This window comes from Uloborus diversus, chromosome 5, assembly GCF_026930045.1.
Source record: "Uloborus diversus isolate 005 chromosome 5, Udiv.v.3.1, whole genome shotgun sequence".
In the NCBI taxonomy this organism is placed as follows: domain Eukaryota; kingdom Metazoa; phylum Arthropoda; class Arachnida; order Araneae; family Uloboridae; genus Uloborus; species Uloborus diversus.
Window position 1 is genome coordinate 22,471,138 of NC_072735.1, and position 17,950 is coordinate 22,489,087.

Genomic DNA, 17,950 nt, shown 5'->3' on the forward strand with positions numbered 1-17,950 from the left:
TCGTAATATCAATGATAAATAAGCTCAAAACGTTTTGGAGCAACGACTTACTTATAGATGAAAACAAATTCAACATTTTGGGTTAAATTGTTGTATGATTGTAAATAGAAGAAAAAATGAGGAATTTAATCTTAAGAACTTAGTTGAATCAGTTAATCAGAACGGTGAAGGTGTTCTTGTGTGAGGGTGCATTATAGCATCAGGACTTGGAAATTTGGAGTTTTTTGATGAAATAATGAATCATACTGTTTGTTTAAATATTTTAAAAAACAATTTTGAACTATTAGCCCAAACAACTTTGTTTTGTATCAAGATAACGATAAGAAGCACACGTTTGCGTTTGGTGCCTCAAAAATTGTCTTTAAACTTAGAAATATCTCCTCAATCGCCAGATTAAAACTTAATGGAACATATTTGAAGATATCTGGTATCTAGATTACGAAAATACACCATTGAAACGAAAAGCGAACTAGAAACATTAAGACTCGAAGTGCGGCTGAACACTTACTCAGAAATTGCACAAAAATGAAAGAAAAAACAATGAAATCTATTCCCAGACGTTTAAAAGCTGTTGTTGATAATGCATGATATTCTACTAAATAATAACTTTGTAAAAAGTTAGATTATTTACTAATTTTTTGACATTTTTTCAAAGTGTACGAAGACTTTTGTGAGATAAAATTTCCGGCACTTTTTGGTTTTTGATTTTTTTAAAATTATGTTTTAATGTTTTATTAAAAATTGTCATGTAGTTTTGTTAAAAACATATCATAGATCTTATAATAAAATACCTATTTCGAAATATTAATTCTAACCTAAGGATAATGGCCTATTTCATTGAAACTCGTAGGTGTACGAACACTTTTGGGAGCCACTGTGTATATAGTTGGCTCTCTCTGTTTAACGACGCTCTATTTAACGACTTTCTCTATTTAACGACGGCTTTTCCCGGTCCCAGATGGTCCACTATAGTGTTAAAAGCATTCTATTTAAGGACGCTTTCTACTTGACGATTTTTTGTGGTTCCTTGAAAGTCGTTAAACAGAGAGCTCACTGTATGTATATATATATATATATATATATATATAAACACCGTAAAACCTGTGAAGTTGACCACCTGTCTAAGTTGACCACTTTTTTCAAGCACAGAATTAGCCCTTATCATATAAATCAACCTCTGTAAGTTGACCACCTGTTTAAGTTGACCATTTAAGTAGTGCACTGCAAGTGGTCAACTTACACAGGTTTCACTGTATATTATTTTTTACACTATCCAAAATCACTAAACTAGCTCTAATTTCGGAAATTCCTAGAATAAGATACACTTTATCATGACTTCAAATGACGAGGGGCGTGCCGTTGAGGGGCATTTTGGCAAGCTTTCAGTGAGGAGAGTTCCCTCGCGATTTCAAAAGTCGCCACATTTGCATTCCTCCTGGAGGACATCTGGCCAAGGTTTTTGATTTGTAGACAATGATCGACCATATAATACCCGAGTAAATAATGGTTAGTGAGATTCAGATTTCCCGCCAAAGTTTGCGTTTTAGCAGAAATTCAAATTATCTCCAGAGGAAGCGGAGGATTGTGAGCATCAACAAGTTGGAAACGAAACTCAGAAATTATTTACCAGTTTAAATTCCCTCAATACGTCCTTAACGCTATTTCTCAAATTTCAACTTTCTGAGCAACGGGTTTTATCAGAGTATCTATGGCTCACAACTCTCTACCTGAGCAGCCATACTGAATAAGCTGCAACTGGCGAAACAAAGTCTGTGTTCGGAAAAATTGACTTTACATCAAATTTCAACTAAACCGAGGAAATATTCATGAGAAATAAAGCCACGGAGCTTCTTGGGGACCGCTATCATTTGGAGTCCCTAGCTCCGATTGGTCGTTACCGTTTCCGCCATCGTCTGCCAAACGATCTCATTAAGAACCGGAAACCGAAACTCAAACGTCCGTAATCGAGAGCATTACGGGAGATGGGGGAATTTTGGAAAAACGACTTTTTCCAACATTGCCAGCAAACGATGAAATTTAAACCGGGATTGGAAGTTGCCTCAAGAACCAATCGTTACAAACATTCGCTCTCCCCAGACGTCGTCTTTTTTTTTCCAGTACATTTTTTTTTTTTCATTTCTTGTGTTGCTTGCTAATATAATGGTTATATTTTATATTTTATTTGTCGTTATGCACAAGTAGCAATCTTTAAAACTTGTCGAAAATGGAATATGGTTGTTGCTGGAGACCTTTTTTTTTTTGGCATTCGAACTGATGCTGTCGTAAAACTTAAAAGCAAACTTTATGTTTCAAAACGTTCGGTTTTATTTTATTTATACCGGCGTCTCTCGTATAACACGGTACTTGTACAACACGGTTTCGATATTGCACGGCACCAAATTTTCGATTATTATAACACGGTTTCGATATTACACGGAACCAAATTTGCGATTATTATTACACGGTTTCGATATTACATGGTACCAAAGTTGCGATTATTATAACACGGTTTCGATATTACATGGTACCAAATTTGCGATTATTATAACACGGTTTCGATATTACATGGAACCAAATTTGCGATTATTATAACACGGTTTCGATATTACACGGAACCAAATTTGCGATTATTATAACACGGTTTCGATATTACACGGAACCAAATTTGCGATTATTATAACACGGTTTCGATATTACACGGAACCAAATTTGCGATTATTATAACACGGTTTCGATATTACACGGTACCAAATTTGCGATTATTATAACACGGTTTCGATATTACACGGTACCAAATTTGCGATTATTATAACACGGTTTCGATATTACACGGAACCAAATTTGCGATTATTATAACACGGTTTCGTATTACACGGAACCAAATTTGCGATTATTATAACACGGTTTTAATATTACACGGAGTGAAACTTACTTCATGGTAGTTTTTATACTTCATTTTAATACTTCATGGTTTAGATACAACACGAATGTTACCTTTAAAAAAGATGAAATTTCATTTTTGTTTAATACATTCTGTTAATGTTTGATAACTCTAATAAGTTTTTACTTAGTTTTTGTGAAACTTGGTTTCGATATAACACGGTACACATCCCTTGATTTACATTATTTCTAAGTCGCGTATAACACGGTTTCGATATAACACGGTACATATTGACATAATTTTTACTATGTACATGATTAATTAGTGTAAAAAATAAGTTAAAAAGTTATTTTAAAAAAGTCTCGTATAGTACGATTTCGATATTAACGGAACGAATTAACCGTGTTATACGAGGGACGCTAGTATACATTTACTTGAAGTGTTCTACATAAAATGCTAACTTTAAAACCATTTGCGAAATTTTAATTTTATTTAAGTCAAAGCTAAGCATAAAGACAAAATATTGATAAATGTACAACAATTAGATATTTTTTTTTTTTTTTTTTTTGCATATTTTTCGAAAAGAACAATAATTAAGTTTTTCTCACTACTTTAAAAATAACAGCTAAAACTTACTACTACTTAAAAACCTGTAAAACAGTAATTAACTACATGCAAGATGTGGTTCTGCCTTAACCCTGGCTTAAAAGCGGTAACTTACTTCATAATTTACTAGTTACTGTAAATTTTAAAGATTTTTCATTCAAATTTTATTTACTTACTAGTGGTAACCGCACGGCTTTGCACGTAATAGAAAAATTAAAAGATCTTTTGGTTCGCCTGTATATATATTTACAAATAATTCATGGTGAATTTTCTCGCCAATTGGCTTGTACCCATGTTACGGTTCCACTTTATGATATTTTCATAATTTACTCGTCCATCTTATGATATATTTGTTCTTGAAATAGGAATAGAAAGAGAACCACATCGAATTTTCGAAAAATTGCTTTGAGGTGCACACCCCCATGCTACAAACTAATTTTGTGCCAAATTTCATGAAAATCGACCGAACGGTCTAGGCGCTATGCGCGTCACAGAGATCTAGACATCCTCCGGACAGAGAGACTTTCAGCTTTATTATTAGTAAAGATTATTCTGTAAGTTTTTCGGTTGCAATCAAGCAAATCGAAATCTTAATAAAATCAGTATGAAACTCACTCTACAGCATTGATAACGATTTTCGTCATGACTTTTAAATAAAAAACAAAGATTCATTTTTCAATGAAACTTTCCGAATTAGTCAACCAAACCCCTACCCCCTTCCTAACGATTTCCGAACCATTTTTCTGACCAGCTATACCTATCCCCATCAATCATTATTGACCCACTACTGGAGGAAGCCAATTGTTAGTTTATTTTCGAATCCTGAGATCCGCTAGTTTTGGTTTTTAAGCAATAGCAACGAAATTCCATGTAATTCTGCCCTTTCGGATTTCCGAGAATACTTTAAAGGATTTTTGTTACCTCCTGAATACGTACATAATCTTCTTTACTAATAATAAAGCTGAAAGTCTCTCTGTTCGGAGGATGTGTGTAGGGTGTCTGGATGTGTGTAGGGTGTGTGGATGTGTGTAGGGTGTTTGGATGTCTGTAGTGTGTTTGGATCTCTGTGACGCTCATAGCGCCTAGACCGTTCGGCCGATTTTCATGAAATTTGGCACAAAGTTAGTTTGCAGCATGGGGGTGTGCACCTCGAAACGATTTTTCAAAAATTCGATGTGGCTCTTTTTCTATTCCAATTTTAAAAACAAAACTATCATAAGATGGACGAGTAAATTATGAAATTATCATAAAGTGGAACCGTAACATGGGTACAAGCCAATTGGCGAGAAAATTCACCATGCATTATTTGTAAATATACAGGCGAACCAAAAGACCTTTTAATTTTTCTATTACGGGCAAAGCCGTGCGGGTACCACTAGTAAGAAATATAACTTTAACAATTTCAGTAATACTACCTCCTTCAGCTTGTTCGTTTAAAACACTGCATATTTTCAGCTGATATTTTTTCTTTACCATTTCATCATTTTTCAGTGAAAGTACCAAAAAACCAAGAATCTCTGCTCCCACTTTTCCAACAGCCATTAAACTGTTACCAATCCTATTTAAGCTAAATTGTAGGCAACAACTCGGGGAAAGGATATTCATTCCATGGTAAATTGGCAGGAAAAGTATAAACTTTGGCGATTAAAATATCCCCCATTCGACAAAAACCATTTCGAATCTTTCCGTGTTAAAGATTTCAGCGGAATGATTTTTTCAGAGAAAAAAAAAAAGTCTGCAAAGATCCCAAGGATTACATTCCGAAATGTTATCGAAGTAATTAAACGCAGGCGGCTGCTCCTTCGAAAAAGTGGCTGTGAAACACGCCATTACGGATTCCGGCTCTGGCGGATTTAATCTCTGTATTTATGCGTCACTCCGATCCAATAAGCCCCCCTCCCCTTTCGCATTGTTCGCGAAATGGTAATGAGGGTAGATTCCGAAAATTGGAAGTTCCGACGGTCATTTTTCATCCTTACGTTCCTTGCGGAGGAAGGATCGCTGTTCCCGAAGATTTTCATTTGGCCCGTCCAGTTAATAGGGAGACTGCTCTGAAGGCTTAGTTTCTAAGACATTTTATTTCTAAACCAGACTAGATTGCAACACCTAAATTTGAATTTTCTTCAAATTATTGTGAGTTTAGAACACAGAATATGGAAATGACTTTGCGAAAATATAAGTGGTAAACTTTGCTTGATCTACATTAATGCACTATATTTTAAGGAAAAGTAAATGCCTAATTTCATTCATGCCAGCATAAAAAAAAATTTTAAGATTTTAATTTTAAAAACTGTCAGCGAGCTGGATTTCAATGCTTTATAATGCCATATAGGTCATAATTTTTTTATCTAATTTGATCAGGGAAAGCAGCACTACTTCTTAAAGTTTTATTTGATGTGCAATGCAAAGTTTCTTTTTTTTTTAAATTTTAAATCAATAATTTTAAGCCACATGACTGTTGTATGCATAATTATATGGATATGTAGAGCGCGTGTGTCTGATACCCAATATTTAAATTTCAATTAATTTGCATTTTGATGGATTTGCCTTATATTTTTATTATGTTCATATACACAAAACAGAGTTCTAACGCATATGGTACGTTGTGATTACCATAGAAAATATACCAACAAGCATCGTTGGAATAAACGACCACAAAGGAAGCCAGACAAGGCCAAACTCGAGGGGCTTAACAAATTTTTGATAGGTTTCCCAGAAGTAGAAAAAAATCGAAGTTCCTCTGAGGGAAAAACATACAACAGCAACTTAGATAACGTTTATATACTGGAGTTCTTCAAATAACTCTTAACTGTTGTTCTGTAAGAAATAAAGAGTCTTTATTGTACTAACTTTTCTTTGTAAGTAAAAATACAATTATTGTTAATTTTACTTGGGATTAATTTTCTGATGTCTTTCTAACTTTTAGCATCATATGCTATTTAAAGCAAGTGTTAAGACATGTCGACATTGATTTACTCGCATTTGAGCGGTTTTCTAATAGGTAATTTTAAATACGAATATTTCTGTGAAAATTTTTTTGAAACTTGTGATCATAATACTAACTTTGAATTGATCCATGTTAAAAGAGATCACACTTATTTTCATTACATTTTAAGTATTGGCCGCGTTATGGAAAAATATTAGTACATGACAGTAGGGCTGTGGAACAGAGTTGACAAAAAGACATTATAAGATTGAAAAAAATTAGAAAGTGCAGACGTAAATCAGCATTTATTTTTCGAAAACTGATTACTTTTAACTTTGTTTTAAATTTCAAAATAGGAATCTAATATACGGAGAATCGCTTTCCAATTTTTTACCTTCTTGTGAAAATAATCACGTACTTCATCGAACACACACACAATAAATAAATAAATAAAAAATATTTTGGCGAAAAGTTTGGCGAGTGTTAGCCGCGATAAAAGCATCATACAAGGGATGTGATCCATTCTGGCAACCCTTCATCCGAGGGATGATTTTGTGTGAGAAATTCGGACCCCTCTCGTGTCCCTAGAATCCTTTACCTGGGTTCTTGGTCACATTGATTTTGCAATTTGTGTTTCCTTGCCTGGAAAAAAAGACCAGAAAAGGGGGAAAAGATGGGAATGCATCAAAATCTTTGATTCGGGTTCAACTCACAGCAACACATTTCGAGAGAATCAAACTATTGGGGGGGGGGGGGCGCATTTCAGAGAAAAAACTGGGGCATTGGATCCGCAAGATTTACCCTAGTGAAAATAAAAAATGATAAAATAGCGCGGAAGAAAGAAAAGATGGCGATGAAAAATGGAGTCGATTTTAAAAAGAATCGTAAGAGTATCGGAAAAATATGGAAAGTATATATTGCGATTTTTTTTCTGCTTTGACGCATCGGTAATAAGACGCTTAGTTATTGATTTTTGTAACTAGAAAATGATCCCACTGCAGAATGGAAAACCATTTGGTTTTCTTTCTATTCCAGTTTTATTTGAAATAAGTACGAACAAGCATTATGGGGAGAGTTTTAATCTAATCTTTAAAATGCACATTGTATTCGAAATTTCATGAAGATGATTATGAAAACTTGAAGATTATCTAAAGTTTTTGTTTCATTGAATAATAATCGTTTCCATTTTCTTCATTTGCGTGTTTTGCATTTCGGTCTAAGCACCTTCCATATCTTCTGCAGAAGACACGTTGTAGTGCTTCGTTTCCGAACGTTTGTGGTTTTCAGAGGGAAACGTAAAATTAATTTTTGTCAGTCATAAGATTTCCTTCAGAAGGAATTTTAAACGAAGGAAATGAAATAAAGCCGTATGGTTCCATCTTTGGCTAATGCATTAGAATGTAAAACTTCAGGGGTACCCCGTCCCCCAAATTCAATGGCCCAAATTCCTCCTTAAAATTTTTCTCGACCCTCTTTCACTTTATTTTTTAGAGTACGTTTTTTATTTTAATTACTTTTTAAAATATTTCTTCTTTACTTATTTATTTAATTATCATTTTTATTATTTTATTAGAAAAGTTCTGTGCTACGCCAATTAAAAAACCACACACACACACTAAATAAATATACATAAATGAAATAAAATATGAGCAGAATAAAATAAAATAAAAATATAAATTAAAAATAAATCAATAAATAAATTTAAATGAATAAATAAAAAAATGTAAAAAATCCCCTTTGATAAAAATTTCAATGGCGCAAACCTGCGCCATAACCCCCCCCCCCCTCCCCTGTGTGCATCCCTGTAAAACTTTTCAATCGAAAATTATCTTTTGGAAAGGTAGACAGGCAGGACCGGATTTGGAAGTGTGGTGACCCCGGGGCAACGAAGGAGTGGAGACCCCTAATCAGGGTTCGAAAACATCATATTTTCGAAAATATCCGATACATTGATATATATCCGAATATTTTGATATATATGTATATATCCGATATTTTCAACTCGTGAAAGGATATTTTGTAAAAATTTTATTTTGGGGGGCCCCTCTGTTGTGGAGGCCCCAGGGCAGTAGTCCGCCTGCCCTCCCTTAAATCCGGCCCTGCAGACAGTTTTGCATATGTTCAGCAGGTCCTCCAAGAGCCAAGAAGGGCCCCTTGCCAGTTTGGGTAGCTGACCTCCCTCCCCCCATAAAACATAAGATTTATACTATTTTGATTCCGAGCCAGGCCTCTAGTTTTCGACTAGGCTAACATGGGGCCTCTCATCATCCATGGTGTTCTGACGTCACCATGCTCAAAGAACGCTGTATTTTCTGCTATTAACAAGGAAATGTAATCAATCTCTTGTCACTTCTTCTTATAGTTGTCTGATAAAAAAAAATATTTCTGACTTTAGAACATTTAATATTTTAACTCCAGGAAACTTTGCGCTAAGAACATTGCAAAATAGTTTCTGCCAACCGAATATTTTAAGTAACCCCGTAGTACGAATAAACATAAAAATATAAGGCACAAATTTGCATGGAGGATTACTTTCTGCCTTTAGCTTTGTCACACAACTTCCTTTTCCAGTTCTTAATTAGTTGTTCTCTGAAACTTCGGTGCATTAAGTTGTCATTGCAAATTTATGCCGTTTCAAGAAAACAATTTTTTTGCTGAATTGAAATGATGTCAAACACACTATTATGAGTTGCCAGTGGAAACATAAACTAAAGAAAGTTGAATAATTAAAGGGGGAAAATCTGTATAAGGGTTAGTTTAGTCTATAGTTGTAGCAAACGTAACCTGGCGGCATTATGAAGGCTACGCAGATCCTATTCAGAGCATTACGATGCCGCCAGGTTATGTTTGCCACAATGGGGTCGTTTCCAAAATTTTAAAAATAATTTTTTCTGAAAGAACATGCTTAAAAACATAGGAGCTGACCATTTTTTAAATAATTGGTTTCAGTGTAATATTTTTAAAAAATTACTTAAATCGGTGCGCTTTCATTGTTTACAGTGTAATCCGATGACATCACAAATGATGAAATGCCATTCAGCGTCGCCAGTCACAGAGCAAAATATTTAATTCGCATCTTTACTCACGTGTATTGGCAACGATGTGGTTGATAGCAAGCGCAGAGCGCAATTTTAATTCGCTTCTTGATTATCATAACATGGAAACGCAGTAGAAAGATGCGCCAAAGAGCATCATTTGTGACGTCATAAAGACCACGCCTTGTTTGAAAAATCGGAAATTTAAAAAAAAATTAATTAAAAAATAACTGTTGGGAAAGTGAAAATATTTTCTGGATCTATGTTATTATATATATATATATATATTGCTTATTCTATCGATTTCAGTGACAAAACGTACTATTTTTGACTGAAGGAAACAACCCCATTATAGTTCTGCGCGTTTTCTTCTTTGTTCCATGTCTTGATAAAACTGTATTCTTAAATCCCACTCAATTATTTTAGCCCCTAAGTAATTTACAGTTTTCTTAAGAATTAACTTGCGAATTTCAGTTGATTATAACATGTTTCAATAGTTGAGAAAATATACAATCATCGTCATACATATATTGTACAATATGGAAAAATCATAGCAAGACATAACCTAATATATTACTTGAAAGATTCATCATTCTATTCAGGTTTTCTACTAAATTTTCACTCGTTAAAAAAATGATTTCTTGCAAGACCACTAATAAAAGTACTGTTTTAAAAAAATTAGCTTATTTTAATTTATGCTTTATTTCATTTCCTCGTCTAACCAAACAAGTAAAAAAGTAACGTGTTAAAAATACATTACAAGAAATTTCCCGTTACTGTATTCATTTGATTAAGGACATTTGTATGATTTGCACCAACCTATTGAATGTTACAGACAGATTATGCTTCACGAAATTTATATTTGAGGGCAACAGTTTTTCTAATGGAAATGCAAAAGAAATTTTAGAAATAATTTCTTGAAATATCCTAAGAAAAGATTAGAAATTTCGTGAACATTAAGAAAATTATGTTAAAGTATTTCTAAACATCTCTTCTAAAACTGTCTACGGAAGCAATCTAAGAACTCTACTTCAGAACCTAGGCTACAATCTAAATTGAACAGAAATATTTTTGTGGCTACAGCAGGATTTAGATGAATTTTTGTATCAATTTTTAATATTTTCTTGGCGTATTCCAAGTGCGCTATATTCTCATGTTCCGGTCTTGTCTAAGGAAATTGGATCCCATCCTGGAGAAAAATGGAAGTCTAATTGAATTTCTTCGAGAGCAATATCGTTTTTATTTTTAGTCGTAGTCTTTTCTCCAGAACCTGTAAATACTCTTCAACGTTAGGGAGAGACAAGATTTACGGAACCAACGTGAGAGTAAATATAGTAGCAAGCGGGAAGTGTGTTTCCATCGATCTGGCGAGAGTTTGCCAATTACCGAAGGCGAACGTGGACACAGGGGCTTCAAATTATGAAAAATGGGCTTCCTCCATCCCACAGTGACACTTCATTGCCACCTGGGGGAAGGAGACTTTCAGGAAGGTTTCACATCAGGCTTAGTTGTCGTTGCTGTAGAAACTGAATGGTGAGGGAGATTGTAAAGAGTTTCAGAAAAAGCTTGTTCGGTCTGAAGTTCAGTAGGAAGGGAATAGACTCACTAATATATATTGCTGAAAAGAAACGAGCTGATGTGTGCATCACATGACTTCCTTTTACTCCAATTTAATGTTATTTCCCCATTATTGGCAATTTTAATGTGATTCAATAGTTTACTCTCTAAATATCACCAACAATCGCCAAATTAAAACCAGATTAAAAAAAAAAGCCAAGTTGGCGACAAAACTTGGCAACCAAAAAATTGGCGATATATTGCCAAGTGTGTATGTATGTATGTATATATATATATGTTCATATATAATTGATAATTCAATGGGACTAGAGGGTCTTCTCCAAATGATGTCATGCTTATAGGGGGTGGGATGGTCGTGAAATAGTGACAATTTGATAAGAGGAAGTAGGGGGTAACAAGAAGTGTGACATCACGCATTTTTTATTATAGTATTTTACTGTAATCTAGCGTGACTTGAGACAGGGGGGTAGAAGGGTGAAGATAAAGTCTTTGAGTCAAGAGACGGAGGGGTCAAATATCTCGAAAAAAAGTGTGACATTATTCATGGACAGTCCCCAAGCCATTTTCCCAGTGGATGGTGATGTAATTGTTAATTATCTTACTTGGACAATAAAAATGTTGTTAGATTGCTTTTGTGGGGGAAAATAGTCATTCCAGTTTCAGTTATGACTGCTTGTGCATGATAGATATTGCTCAGACAATTATTGGCAGGAGAGTTGGTACTTAAATTACTTAGTCTGCACATGGTAGCAATACATCTTAAAATGCTGCAATGGTAAAAAAATCTCTCAACCTTATATAAGTATCAAATTGCTATCATCGTTTGATGTAACCAACATGACATTAGGTGGTGTTGAACACAGTTTATCAGATGAAACATGTGTGCTTCTTGTCATCTCAAAGAATAGGAAAGTTCTGAAGAAATTTTATGGTGACAAATGAAATAAAACGTTTTAGAGCGACAGGAAGTTGGGAGAATTTAGAAGGTGGGAGAGGGGATTGAAACTTACGGCCCTTATACTGCCCTTGGCGAACCTGCAGTTGCGAGTCTATAATAATAGCTGGAAATTCGAAGCATTTCATCAAACTCTTATCTTGTCCCTTCGAGCGAACAGCATTGTTGGGCTTTTAAACTGACTTTCAAATAAAACTTGTGCCATGCGGAGAAACCTTCTTTGTGTCTGCCTGAGAAATGAACACCTTTTTGCTGTAGGCCAACATGGCTTGCGCGTAAAGTTACCACAGAGGGCGAGAAATAGATCTTTAAACTGTCGTAAATTTACGATCTGAGTTAAGAAGTCAAGTTCCTTACCTCGTAAAATGACTTTATTTGCGGGTCTTTATGACTTATATTAGAGTACATTAAGATTCGTATTGTGTGGTTTTATAAGTATTGTGTTGAGCCGTAAATAATTTGGGTTTTTTTATATGCTTTGAGCTAAACATTGAAAGGAAAGAGAATCCGTGTCAATCAGCTTGTGGTAAAAGAAATTTTAAAATTCATTTTGCTGCATATACCTCAAAAAAGTGATTCGATTTTGTGACTTGCTAGTGAAAGTGAACCGCTAACAAAGTCGTTGCGTTATATTTTATGAATTATCATGAAGTATAATAAGATTATGCATGCTGCATGAAAAACAGCGCTCCCAAGTTTCTGAAATTGAATTAGAACATAGAAAACTTAAACTTTTCTCGGGGGAAAGGATTTTATGCGATACCTTTTTGCCCATAAATTTTTTTATCGATAAAAGTGTTGACCTTTGGTGACCACAAAAATTTCAAAAATTACTCTTGTTAGTTGAATCTTCAACGTTGTTTGAACCTTGCTCACAAACGCACTTTTTATATTAAAAAAAAAAAGAAAGAATAGAAAAAAAAAACAGGTTTTTCAATTTAAAAAAAATCCCCAATAAAAAAAAAACTTACGTTGGAAAATTGGGCGAATAATTATATTAAAGAGGTGAAGAAGAGTATTGAAGATACTCACCATGTTCTATTTAAAATGGTTCCGTTTTAAATTTTGTTTTAGTAAAGGATATTTCAACAGACTTTCGTTTTGTAAGCAGTTCTAACGTAGCCAGAATTTACCTTCTGGAAGGGAGAGGGGGGAGTTGCTCATAACAGCCCTCCGTTCTTTTTAAGTGCCGTATTAGGATTAAAACATATCTTAAAACGAAGGCCTATAGGGTCTTTTGTCATGCAGACTATACAGGCAAGCAATATTTTTTCAAAAGGCTCAATAGATATGAAAATAAGTCTCGAATACTACCCCAAATAGTAGAATGTTTCATGAGAACGTTTTAAAATGGTTATCAACATTAAGACATCCGATTTAAAACGTTTATTAAACGTTAAAACGTTACGTAGGTGATAGTGTCTTACATTCGTAATGAAGAATGGATCTACTGCACATGAAAAACTTTGGGTAAAAATTCGAACACCTTTTTTGTCATTTGTTTGCACTGCCACTGAGTTCGGATATTGCAAATCAGGGTGTGACCAACATGTCTGTCGCTAGGGTCGATAGTATGTTTCAACGTTCAGGGTAATTCTAGTCGAACTTCTTCCCCTATCATTTTCGACCAATCACATGTTTGAAAATCGCATTTGATTCGCCTCCCTGATATCGAATCCGTCTTGTAATCGAGTTACTTTTCATTACCTTTCAAAAAGATAATGAAAAGTACCAAACTCTCTCTTTTCAAAGTCTGACTTAGTTTTATCAATACGACAGAAAAGCTCTTGAGACACAACTTACGTGACACTTAATTGAATTCCTATTCATCGTTTTCCATTTAACCGTCCGAAAGTAAATTCATGCATCAATAGCGTTGTTCGTCAGAATAAATGCAAATTTGATGGCAAGAAATATATTCCAATTCCACCGATATTCGCATCTGGATAGCATCGTCTGCCTTTCTCCCGTGGCGCCCTCTCCATTCAATTTGCGCATCATGATTTATTGCCATCCATTGCTGTCTGTAGAGCGAAGAATGGCAATAGGCCGAATGAATGAGAGCCGCCCGTCTACCATTCTCGTATATTATGACCTTTTTTCCATTCACTGCTCCACAAATATTCCCCAAGAACGGGGAAATGGTGCATTGAAATCTTCTGTGGTTCCGGTTTTTGGAATCATAACTCACCAGCTGATACATTTCAAGGACACATGGTAATTGCATCTGAGTAAATTGCATCCCTCAATATTATTGCTTTTATTTCGAATATGTTTTCTTCGTCAAAAGAAATTTCAAGATTTAAGGTAAAACACCAGTAGTGACCAATGCTTCAGTAGTGACCACTTCAAGTTTACTTTTGTGCTTTGAAGAAAGAAATGAACAATAATAATGTGATTTTTTGTTGCTACTTAATGTAACTATCATATTGAATCGATTTTATTCATAAGTTATATGTTTTTAAAGTATTTGATGTAAATGTTTCGGATGAGAGAATGTCAGACGGCTAACTACTGAAATTTTCAGATTTTGGAGTAGCCACTGCTGGATCAAATTTTAGGTTTGAGGAAAAAATGGATAAAAATTGAACAAATCGAAATTCTGGCCTTTTTAGAAATTGGAAAGATTTAGAAAGCGTTCGGCCATAAAAACGCTCATTGAATTTCAAGAATGGCAATTAGTATTGTAGACCTACAGTTTAAAAATGTATTTTACTGTGGCAACTACTAGTGCATTTTAAACCTTGAAGCGTCCACTTTTGGTGCCTTACCTTAGTTACTGTTACGGTAGTGCTAAAAAATAAAAAAAGAACTTGATGTTAAACGTATAAATCAGGGCTGCAGAGTCGGAAAGAAAATGATAAAACTCCGACTCCGAAATCTTAGAGCCTTCTACTCCGACTCCTATACCACAAAATGAGCTCCACTCCGACTCCGCTGCCCTCGCAGAGTAGCGGACTCTGATTGAAAACGACCGACTCTAACTCATTTACCTCCAAACTAGTCTGATTTCACGACTCCTCGCAGTCCTAGTATGAATAGCGAAAACAGGAAAAAGGAATACAGAGAAGCACCGTTTATACGTTTTATTTTATACGTTTCTATCAACGTTTTAAAATTGGTCTCTGCAGCGTCTAATACACATTAACGTATACCTACTATACGGTTTTTCATTTGTTCGCTTTTTTCATACAGTCCCTTCAAAAACACATAAACGGTGCACCACTGTATTTTTATTTTCTTCTTACTTTTAATCCCAGTAAGAGAAGGAGCTTTTTAAGTTTTAAAGTCAAGAAACTAATTCTGCCGTGTGCAGATAAAGGGCAGTAACTGAACATTTTTCTTTTTTTTTTTTTTATTCATCAGTTGGACTTCAGCTTTGTTGTAAAAGCTTGCTTTTTTGGTTTCCGCTGAAGAAAAGGCGCGAAAAAAACGTCTAATTCCAACATTTCCCTATTGTTAGTATTGAATCCAACACACATTTCTGCAACTATCTCGAACACTCATTTTTGCAGATACTGCCGTTTACTTGCCAGGACCATTTCATTTTTTGAATGCCATAATTAAACTGTGTATGTAAACCTATTGTGAACTCTTCAAGAAAAAATTTAAATTTGACTGAGATCCCAAAGAGAATTTCGTGTATCGACGAAGAAATTAAAGGGAATTTATTAGCAAATAAATCGATGTTTTTAATCGATGGAATGTGACTACATGATTATGCAACAAAGCTGTGATGCCGTAGCAAAATAACAAATCTTGAATGAATGTTCTGATTGTACAAATCATATTTCACGAAAAGTTTTCAATCAGAAAAGTTCTCTGGGAAAATTTAGAGAAAATCGATAATGATAACGAGTTCAGGTTTGTCGATAGTTTGGAATGTTAGAAATCATAGTAAAAATAATACGAGTTATTTTCATTTATGATGACTAGAATTTTGAAAGCATGACGTTTATAGAAAAGAAACAGACTCACAGAGCGAGTTTTGGGGAAATTAACGCCATGTTATTCTATCACTTTTTAAAGTCATTTCTTTTCTCAAAACTATTTTTTTCTTTTCTTTTGTTAAGTCTTTAATTATTTATTTTATTTATTTATTTATTTGTTAGTTTGTTATGCTTTTTTTATATGTTTAAAACAAGTAAATAGACAGAAGAACATAGCACAATCAAAGTAATCGATACTGCATCGATCACGTTCGATTCATTCTTACAAGTTTAAACATATTTGTTGTAGAATGACGACTATTTTAACTCACTAGAAAATCGCCCGTCACGATATGATGGATGAAAAGTGCTTCTACATTTGGACGAACCAATTGCCTGTTTGGTAATATTTTGATAGTTGACATTTTAACCCTAACTCCAATGGATTAACCCTAAACTCCAGTAGATAGCGTTCATAGTTGACCAATTTTTCGTTTCTTCTTTCCCCTGACATGACACGGTCTTACCAGTAGAAAAGTTAAGTGGCAGGATCGAGTTCAGCCTTGTCGCAATAAAGCCTTTCCCTGCATTTTAAACATTACCAAAGCACATTATGAAATTGTCACGCCGTGACGCGAGTCTCATTGTTGATGACGTCAGGAGCGTTACTTGATCATTGACTACTATATATATGAGGATTGCAAGCGCCCACTCAGAATAATAAAAGTTATAGCCCAAAGTTGCCAACCTATTTGTATTGTTGTAAAAAATAGTAACTGAATTTTTCCGTTCATTGCAACCGGAGGTAGTTTTTGCGAAGCAATTCCCCAATGCACTTATTCGTAACATTCAGAACCATCATCGCTGAATCATACAGGAGACTGCAGTTCGTAGACCCCAGTGACCACTAATCATTAACATCATACCTCGTTCCAGCTTTCATGCCAATCTCCCGCGTCTTCTTCGGAGCCTTACAAATCGGCGGTTGTAACGATCATATCAGAAAGGAAACGGAACAGATAAAATATTAGACGAGAAAGAAAAAGAGAGCTCTCGGGGAATGGCGGAGGGTCGTCCTGATACTGCCCGCTACAAACTAGCAACAAAAATCGGACCTCTGCTCCTTTGTAGTTTCTTATAGAAGGACAGGAAGGAGCTGAATATGAAACGAAAAAACAGCGATGGCCATTTTATGGGGATATCGCGGGGGCCAGTTGCCCCTCAAATATTCTATCGGGAGTTGGAAAGGAATAAATACGACACTCTGTCGGGTCGTACGTTTTTGGGGATCGTTTCAACTCTAGGATATTTGTACTTTATGTTTGGAAAAAGCGACATTTTGAAAGGAAAAACAAACTCGTATTTTGTGCACTTTTGTAGACTTTGAACCTTTTTTTTTTTTTTCTTTCTTTGAGAATAGTTTAATTTTTTACTGTGCTGAATCTGAATAAAGATAATATCTTCTTTTACTAATAATAAAGTTGAAAGTCTGGATCTCTGGATGTCTGTGACGTGCATAGCGCCTAAAATGATCGTCCGATTTTCACGAAATTAAGCACAAAGTTAGTTCGTAACATAGGGCTAAGGACCTCGAAGCGATTTTTCGAAAACTCGATTTTGTTCTTTTTCTATACCAATTTTAAGAACATTTTACCGAGAAAATTATCACAACACCGACGAGCAAATTATCATAACGTGGAAGAGCAAATTATCATAACGTAGACGAGCAAACTACCATAACATGGGCAAGCAAATGAGCATAGCAAATTGGCGAGAAATTCATCATCCGTTATTTGTAAATATGCAAACGAACCAAATGACCTTTTGATGTTCTACTGCGGGCAAAGCCGTGCCGGTACCGCTAGTTAGGAATAAACAAAGAGGATTATGATTAAAAGTGGAGAAAATAATGCAACTTTAAAGTGCACAAATTTGCAGCAAAATATAGATACGTGTTTCGACGTTATAAGGTACTCCTTTCTCAAAGCAGAATAAGTGAACTTATAGACAAAAAGATGTTCTTCTGTATTAAAAATGGGG

General features: G+C 34.8%; 1 protein-coding gene across 4 annotated transcripts in view; it reads left to right on the top strand.

Annotated features, from left to right (window-relative positions):
- The window catches only part of LOC129221944 (homeobox protein Meis2-like), a 413,908-nt gene that overhangs the window by 380,966 nt on the left and 14,992 nt on the right, over window positions 1–17,950 (top strand). The gene's annotated exons all lie outside the window — the stretch shown is intronic.